This window comes from Palaemon carinicauda, chromosome 35, assembly GCF_036898095.1.
Source record: "Palaemon carinicauda isolate YSFRI2023 chromosome 35, ASM3689809v2, whole genome shotgun sequence".
Taxonomy (NCBI): domain Eukaryota; kingdom Metazoa; phylum Arthropoda; class Malacostraca; order Decapoda; family Palaemonidae; genus Palaemon; species Palaemon carinicauda.
This window is the reverse complement of record NC_090759.1, coordinates 35,930,091-35,938,596: the sequence shown is the minus strand read 5'-3', so window position 1 is coordinate 35,938,596 and position 8,506 is coordinate 35,930,091.

Genomic DNA, 8,506 nt, shown 5'->3' with positions numbered 1-8,506 from the left:
TCTATTGACATCACAAGAACTCAGCTTTGAGGATGATTTTTAAAAATTATGCTTATATGAACATGTAAAGTTTTTAAACCATAAAAAAGAAAGTGCACCATTTATTTACCTCACAAGAACCGTGCTTTAATTATGACTTTTTCTTAATTATGCTTATGTGGCCATGTAAAGTTTTTAAATCATAAAATAAAGAAAGTGCACCATCTATTGACATCACAAGAACTCTGCTTTAAGGTTTCCTTTTTTTTTCTTTTCCCGAAGCTATACAAACCCTGTCTTTGTCTTTTGATTGATTAACAAAGTGAGGCGAAGACGCTGATGCTGGCAACTCGGTTTCCCGGGCTTGTCAAGGTGTTTAGGATTATCAGAAACTATTAAAATTTAAAATAAAAGTTACTGGGAAATTAATTCTATCTTATATCTATGTTATAGGTTCATTACATTAATTATGAGAGAGCAATTTTCTAACTATTACCTACAGTGGTTTTTTTTATTACTATCTCGAAAATTTCTCATTTTGAGGTTTTAAAAGCGGCTTATGACAAGGGACAGTGACATTGCCTTATCAAACAGGACGATTCCCTAGAGGCTGACCATATCCATATGATCAGTGCCCAAGCTCCTCTCCACTCAAGCTAGGACAAGGGATAACTCAGCAGGTAGACCTATAGGCTTCCCCAAACACCCCATCCTTAGCTCACTATGATGGCGAGGTTGAAGTGACCGAAATAACTAACGAGCATGAGCGGAACCCGAACCCAAGTCTGGCAATCGCCAGGCAGAGACGTTACGAACAGGTCACCACAACCTTAAATCTAATAAAACACTTACAACGCATAAAACTAATTGTTTGATTTTAGGGTTCTCCGTACAAGAATGACAGGCAAATTGAAGTAATATTATTCGAGTGTCATCCAATTTGCTACATTCGTTTCACACAAGAGTATTTGCTGAATACTCGTCATATGAGCTAATCTTACAGCGCAGAATAACACTTGTATGTCAACCTATGCCATATAACTACCCTGTTCTCAGTCTTCGAGAGAGAGAGAGAGAGAGAGAGAGAGAGAGAGAGAGAGAGAGAGAGAGAGAGAGAGTTATGCCGAGATGAAATATAGAAATTGATTGATCATCCGTCAGGGTTGTTGTTCCTTGAGAATTTTACTCCCCTTCGGGTCGTCTGTGTATCAAAACATGGCATAGGATATAACAATCTCATACAAGCGTGGTTGGTTTATATCATATTTCCATCTGCTATTTGTTTCCATTTAGTTTATATTTGCTACAAAACAAATAAATTACTCATGTTAATGAAAATGTATTTTACCATTTGTTTTACACTTTTCTATAAGAATTTTTTACATTACGCAAGAAAACAATTCTGATTAGAAAATAAATAAAATTAAGAGTAACATTATCATATATGAGCCAATAAGGTACAGTTGGGTTCATAAATTTCGGTACACTTCACGGGAAGTTAAGGAGACGTCTGACAGCTGTACTGTACAGCAGATAAAAAAAGAGAAACTGTTTGTGACGCTGCTTGTACAACATAATCACTGAGCTTGTAAATATGTGATCAAAAGCATCTTTATTACTTTCACGAATGGTGGATTAGAAAATAACAATATTTTCAATATATCTCTTCGTAAAATAAAAAAAAAAAAAATGCCGTTTATCGCGTGTTTACAATTTCACCGACTTTTTCTCACAGGTAGCGTTGCTAATACTTTCTCTTTGAGTTTTATCATAAATCTATGTACTTATTACTTCAACTTGGAGGTACCTGGTTTTTCTGTGTACAGAAAGGACTCAAGAAAGGGACGTAACAGCGGTGGAGTGATGATGTTATTATTATTATTATTATTACTTACTAAGCTACAACCCTAGTTGGAAAAGCAGTATGCTATAAGCCCAGGGGCTCCAACAGGGAAAATAGCTCAGTGCGGAAAGGAAAAAAGGAAAATAAAATATTCTAAGAAGAGTAACAACAATAAATATCTCCTATATAAACTATAAAAACTTTAACAAAACAAGAGGAAGAGAAATAAGATAGGAGAGTGTGCTCGAGTGTACCCTCAAGCAAGAGAACTCTAACCCAAGACAGTGAAAGGCCATGGCACAGAGGCTATGGCACTACCCAAGACTAGAGAACAGTGGTTTGATTTTGGAGTGTCCTTCTCCTAGAAGAGCTGCTTACCATAGCTAAAGAGTCTCTTCTACCCTTACCAAGAGGAAAGTGGCACTGAACAAATACAGTGCAGTAACCCCTTGGGTGATGAAGAATTGTTTGGTAATCTGTGTTGTCAGGTGTATGAGGATAGAGGAGAATATGTAAAGAATATGCCAGCCTATTCAGTGTGTATGTAGGCAAAGGGAAAATGAACCGTAACCAGAGAGGAGGATCCAATGTAGTACTGTCTGGCCAGTCAAAAGACCCCATGGTGGAGGATAGACTCGTCAAGGACATAACTCAGATGGACAGTGCTACAGAGGACCAGATTTGGTTGGTGATGTCATGGCCTGAAGCTAGGGGGTGTTTATATACCTCCTGACGACTTGCGTTTCAACCACTCCAGACAGCGTGGTGAGTTGGTACAACAAGTTACACAGTTCATGAATGTGCGGGTGATGGGAGATTTAAATGCAGGAGTGGGTGTGACACACTTGCCGATGGGAGATAACCTGTGTTACGAATATAGAGATGTTACGAACGGAAAGGTAAGCACCCATGGCAGGACATTGTTAAATATTTGCCATAATCATAATATGGAAGTGGCAAACCATCTGTACTACAGGGGTTGACAGGTGGCTGGTGACCTATTGTTTAAAAGGCGGCAAACATGGATATCCAAAATTGATTTATGTAGGGCTACAGGTGGATGCATTGAGTTTATAAGTAACCTAATTACTCGGCAGAAAGTAAGAGGGTCTGACCATGCCCCTCTGTGTCACCCTGTCAGTGGATAGCTGGAGATCTGTCTCGTTAACTCAACTGTTGTAGAGAGCAGCACCACTTGGACAGCTGCATCATGCAATAAATCATCAGGGCAAGTTACAAGAGCTTCTCTTATAAGGCTATCAACATGCAAAGGCTGGTGTACATACTACAATAGGCAGTATCACCAGAGGTCCCGGTGGGCGACGAGAGCGTGAAAGTGGATGGGGTACTGTCTGAGGGTTGCAGGATTGTCATGGAGCCTTCTGTGAGCGTTAGAAAACAACCAATGGATGAGCATGTGTGGGATAACACTCACCTAAGATGGAAGAGATTGTTAGATTCCAAAGATAGCAAACTGATCTGGAAGTCCATAAATTGGAAAGGTGGCATTGAGGAGAACAGAACAGATCAACCAACGGAGGAAGAGTTCCAGGTACATTTTAGTAATTCGTTATACCAATCAGATGAAGAGACTCTTGGAAACGAGGCCATAGGTGATGCGCCGTATATACCTTGTGCTAGATGACCCATTAACAACTGCCGAGATAGACTGCGCCTTAAGTGGATTCAATGTGAATAAGAGTTACAGTGGACTGTGCCCAGGTATAATTAGAAACTTGCGTGTCAATATTTATGTTCTTATTGACAGTCTTTAACCTGGTTTTCGTATATGGAAGTTACCCTCTAAGCTGGTGTTATAGTAAATTCATCGTGCTATTTAAGTCAGGTGATCGACTATCATGCAATAATTACAGGGAAATTAATATTATGGACACTTTGGCAAATATTTATGACACATTGACCCTTAACCCTTAATAGATTGAAACTGTAGTGCTCGATAGACAGATGTCAAGCTGGGGTGCAAACTGACAGAGGTTGTATTGAACAAATTGTCAGCTTGAGATTATTATGTGATTATGCGGTGCATAAGAAAGTTAAATTATACATGTCGTTTATAGATTTTAGTAAAGCTCATGATAAGTTCCCTCGGCTAAAGTTAATTAACCGTCTTATGTCCTTAGGATGTGGAGCTGTGATGATTCGAGCCATAAGATGTATGTATGTATCCACTATAAATATCCTCAGATTGGCAACTGTAGATGTGAATATCAGTGTTTGCCAAGGGGCCCCATCGAGGTGTTTATTGTTTGTGCTATTCACTAATCATCTGGTAGCATGTTGAGGACGGCTGGAACGGATAGATTTCTAGGTAATTTGCATACTATGTAGTTAATGGACAATACTGTCTTATTAGTTACAAATAGAGAGTTGTGTAAAAAGAAGTTTGATGTTGTATGCCAATTTTGGGGCGAAAGTGGCATGGTGATTAACGAAAAGAAAACCAAATTTCTTGTAATTAACGGTGTAGATAATAAATGATAAGAGATCGATGCCACGTGATGAGTACAATGTCAATTTTTCCTCAAAGTATTTGTATCTTGGTGCATGGTTCACAGACACGGGGAGAAGCAAAGCAGCTATGCCAAAACATGAAATAGTGTTTGTGACTATCGTAAACAAATTACGTATATTTCGTGCAAGCAACACTCAGATGCCTTTTATGTATAAAAAAAATTGTTTTTGATGCGGCAGTAACATCATCATTGTTATATGCTTCCGAATCTTAGCTAATGAATAGTAATAACGGAATGGAAAAGCAATATAGCAAGTTAATAAAATGTTCACTAGGTATACGTATGGAAATACGAGTGTAAACCTGTGTATGGTGGAGGCAGGTATCCCTCCAGCCCGGGCAGTGATTGGAAAACGGAGGTGTAGTTTCATGCAGTCAAAATTTGCTCATACAGACCATGTCAAAACGTTTCATAGGGTGTATCAAATATGTAGAGAGGCAAATACCCCAGGATATCGCTTTCTTTAATAGATGTAGTGGAAATGGTAATTTATACCCATTAAAGAAGATATCTTGAAGCTGTGCAAGCCAAGGCACAAGAGTTAAACACAGTTGGGAACCTATATTACAGACATGAATCCGATGATGACCATGCACCCGGTTTATATGACAAACGTATTCATACCTGACTATAAACGTGAGGCATTTACGAGACTGCATCCCATGTCGCATAATCTGAAAATAGAGGGAGGAAGGTGGAGCCGCACACTTCGGGAGGAACGTGTGTGTCAGTGGGATGATAATCACGCGTAAACAGAACTTGAGTTGATACACTGCCCACTTACTGACCACTGTCGGGAGAGGTACCGAATGTTAAAATTTGCAGATAATAAGGAATTATTTAGTGGATACATTTATTTGGGAGAGTTATGTAATTTTGTATTATGAAGTATTGCTGACATATGAGTAATAATTGCGATTCTCTAAAGACGTAGTCTTGAAATATATTAGGGTTATGATATGTTGGAAGTTGAATCCTAAAGATGTTTGAGTAGTTGGTATTGTAGGGGGAGAAAAAGAAAAGAAAAGAAAGAAAAAAAAAGAAAAAGAGGAGGGATAGGGGATAAGAGGAATTATGATTTTAGCTTTTGTGTTGTGGATTGTTTACATAGGTATGAAATATTGCTCTCAAAATATAATTGTGTATGGGTGATTATTTTTTAACAAATCTTATTAATATGTAACGAAGATTATTTTCTGTACCATATATTTGTTTTGTCAATAAACAACAACAGCAATAACAACAACAACAACAACAACAACAACTACTACTACTACTACTACTACTGTACTGGAACCTACACGTTGTTTTGACAGTATCAATACTGCACATTTATTGTACATGCTCTACGTCATCAGTGATTTTCTTTCTAAAAGCTGACATATTTAGGGGTAAACTACTACTACTACTACTACTACTACTACTACTGTACTGAAACCTACAGGTTGTTTTAATAGTATTAATACTGCACATTCATTGCACATGGTCTTTGTCAGCAGTGATTTTCTTTCTAAAAGCCGACATGTTTTGGTGCAAAATATTGCTCCTCAGAAAATGACCAACAAGCTACTGGTACACATCAAATATATCGTTTGCAAATGATAAAACAGATATTGCTAGATATCATTCTTAATATTCTTAACAGTTAACTGAGGTCTATGATTTAGTTTATGTGTTTATTAAAAACAATAAAAAACTATGATCAATACCATATATTCGACAGCAATTTTTTATTAGACTTCATGGATTTGGTATAATGTTATCTTTAACATTGAGTTCTCTTGCTTGAGGGTACACTCGGGCACTTTATCATTTCTAATTTCTCTTCCTTTTTCTCAAAAATGTTTTTTTTTAGTTTATTTATTAAAGATTTATTTTAATGTTGTTACTGTTCTTAAAATACTCTATTTCAATTGTTAATTACTTATCTTGTAGTTTATTTATTTCCTCATTTCCTTTCCTCACTCGGCTATTTTTCCCTGTTTGGAGCCCTTGAGCTCAAAGTACCATAACATAAATTACCTTACCAAAGTACCATATTTAGATGCGACAAGGCATGGACAACCTGGATGGATGTGAGATGATCCATCACTGAAGTAAGAATCCTAGTATCACATGACTACAAGGTGTTGTGAGGAGTGATGACATTTCAGAGGAAGTGGAATCACAGACCAACATAGTTTACACGTTTAGATAATCTAATGGGGGTATGTAAACATCACAGTTTAAGATGCGTTGCACAAACAAGACCAATTTTGAAAACTTTGCATCAATGCCTTTGCAACAGTTGAATCATGAACTACGACTGAGAAAGAAGAGAAACAGCATGAATGGGCTGGATGAATGTACAGAAACTATTTCAATGTAGAGAGAATGCTAAAGCAACGAGATTACAATTTGTCATACGGAAAAGCACAACTTGAAAAGGAGTCAAATCCGAGATCAACACAGCTTACAAATAAAGCCTTTTTGAGGGGGGCTACTAAGGGTCATAATTTAGTCTGCTTCTAAGAAGAGATAACGTTCCTGAAGAACAGACGTCAAACCCGTTGCAAGATTGGAATCATGAGCTTCGTTCAAGAAAGGGAGAGCTTGTGAGAACAGTCAGGAAATCCTGTGAAGCCTTGCGTAAAATCACTTATGTAATGCAAAACTAATCCTAAAAAGATTGTTCATTTTAATGAATTCTGAAGTTTTCATGTATTAAAATTTTTTAATTGATTTTGGGATATGCAATTATTTTTGTATATCAAATTTTCACCACCATGGCCTTTAAATTGAAGTGTAATTAAATCGTTCACACAAAAAAAAAGTGGTTTGAGACTCACGTCAACACCAAGTATTGAATGGAAAACCACGAATGCAGTTTTCATGGTATTCTGAAAAATAAATTGAGCTCATTTTTCCAAAAGGAAGCTGTATATATATATATATATATATAATATATATATATATATATATATATATATATATATATATATCCATACATATATATACAGTATATATATATATATATATATATATATATATATATATATATATATATATATATATATATATCCATACATATATATACAGTATATATATATAAATATATATACATATATTTATATATGTATATTTATATATATATATATATATATATATATATATATATGCATATATACATATGTATGTATATATAAATATATATATATATATATATATATATATATATATATATATACGTATGAATATATGAATACACATACACACACACACATATATATATATATATATATATATATATATAAAAGTATGAATATATGAATACACACACACACACACACACACACACACATATATATATATATATATATATATATATATATATATATATATATATATATATACACACACACATTTATTCGAGAATATTTCTGTCTATTTTAAGTATATTTCTTCTTACTTTCACAACCATGTATTTGTACGATATTATATTTGTCCTTCCAAATCAAATATAAACAGTAATAAATGACCTGTAACGCCCACAGCAGGCTATTACATGTTTACAAGCCTCCTGAATAATAAATGGCTAACAAACAAGTGTGGTTATGTCGACATCAAGGTGTCTGTCCTCTACTGATAAGGGTATACAAGAGAATTTATCATAATTGGATATATGGAAATGTCCTCAGACCACACTCGAGCCCGACATTAATGCATTCCTTAATAGGTAGTTTGCGTCGGAGTTGTGTGGATGCTCCATGTACAGCAATGATCTCTAATTGACCGCTTCTCGTTCATTGCCCATTTCTGATATGGTTTCTTGAAGTATGTACTGAATGTTTCTGTTTACTCTGTCAGTTTTTTCCAGTTTAAATCTCACCGAAGATTTCTTGCCATTTCTGATTTAGTTTCTTGAAGTATGTACTGGGAGTTCCTGTTTACTCTGTCAGTTTTTATCCTGTTTAAACCTCAACGAAGATTTCTTGCCATTTCTGATTTGGTTTCTTGAAGTATGTACTGGAATTTCCTGTTTACTCTGTCAGTTTTTATCCTGTTTAAACCTCGCCGAAGATTTCTTGCCCTTTTCTGATTGGGTTTCATGAAGTATGTACTGGGAGTTCCTGTTTACTCTGTCAGTTTTCTCCAGTTTAAACCTCACCGA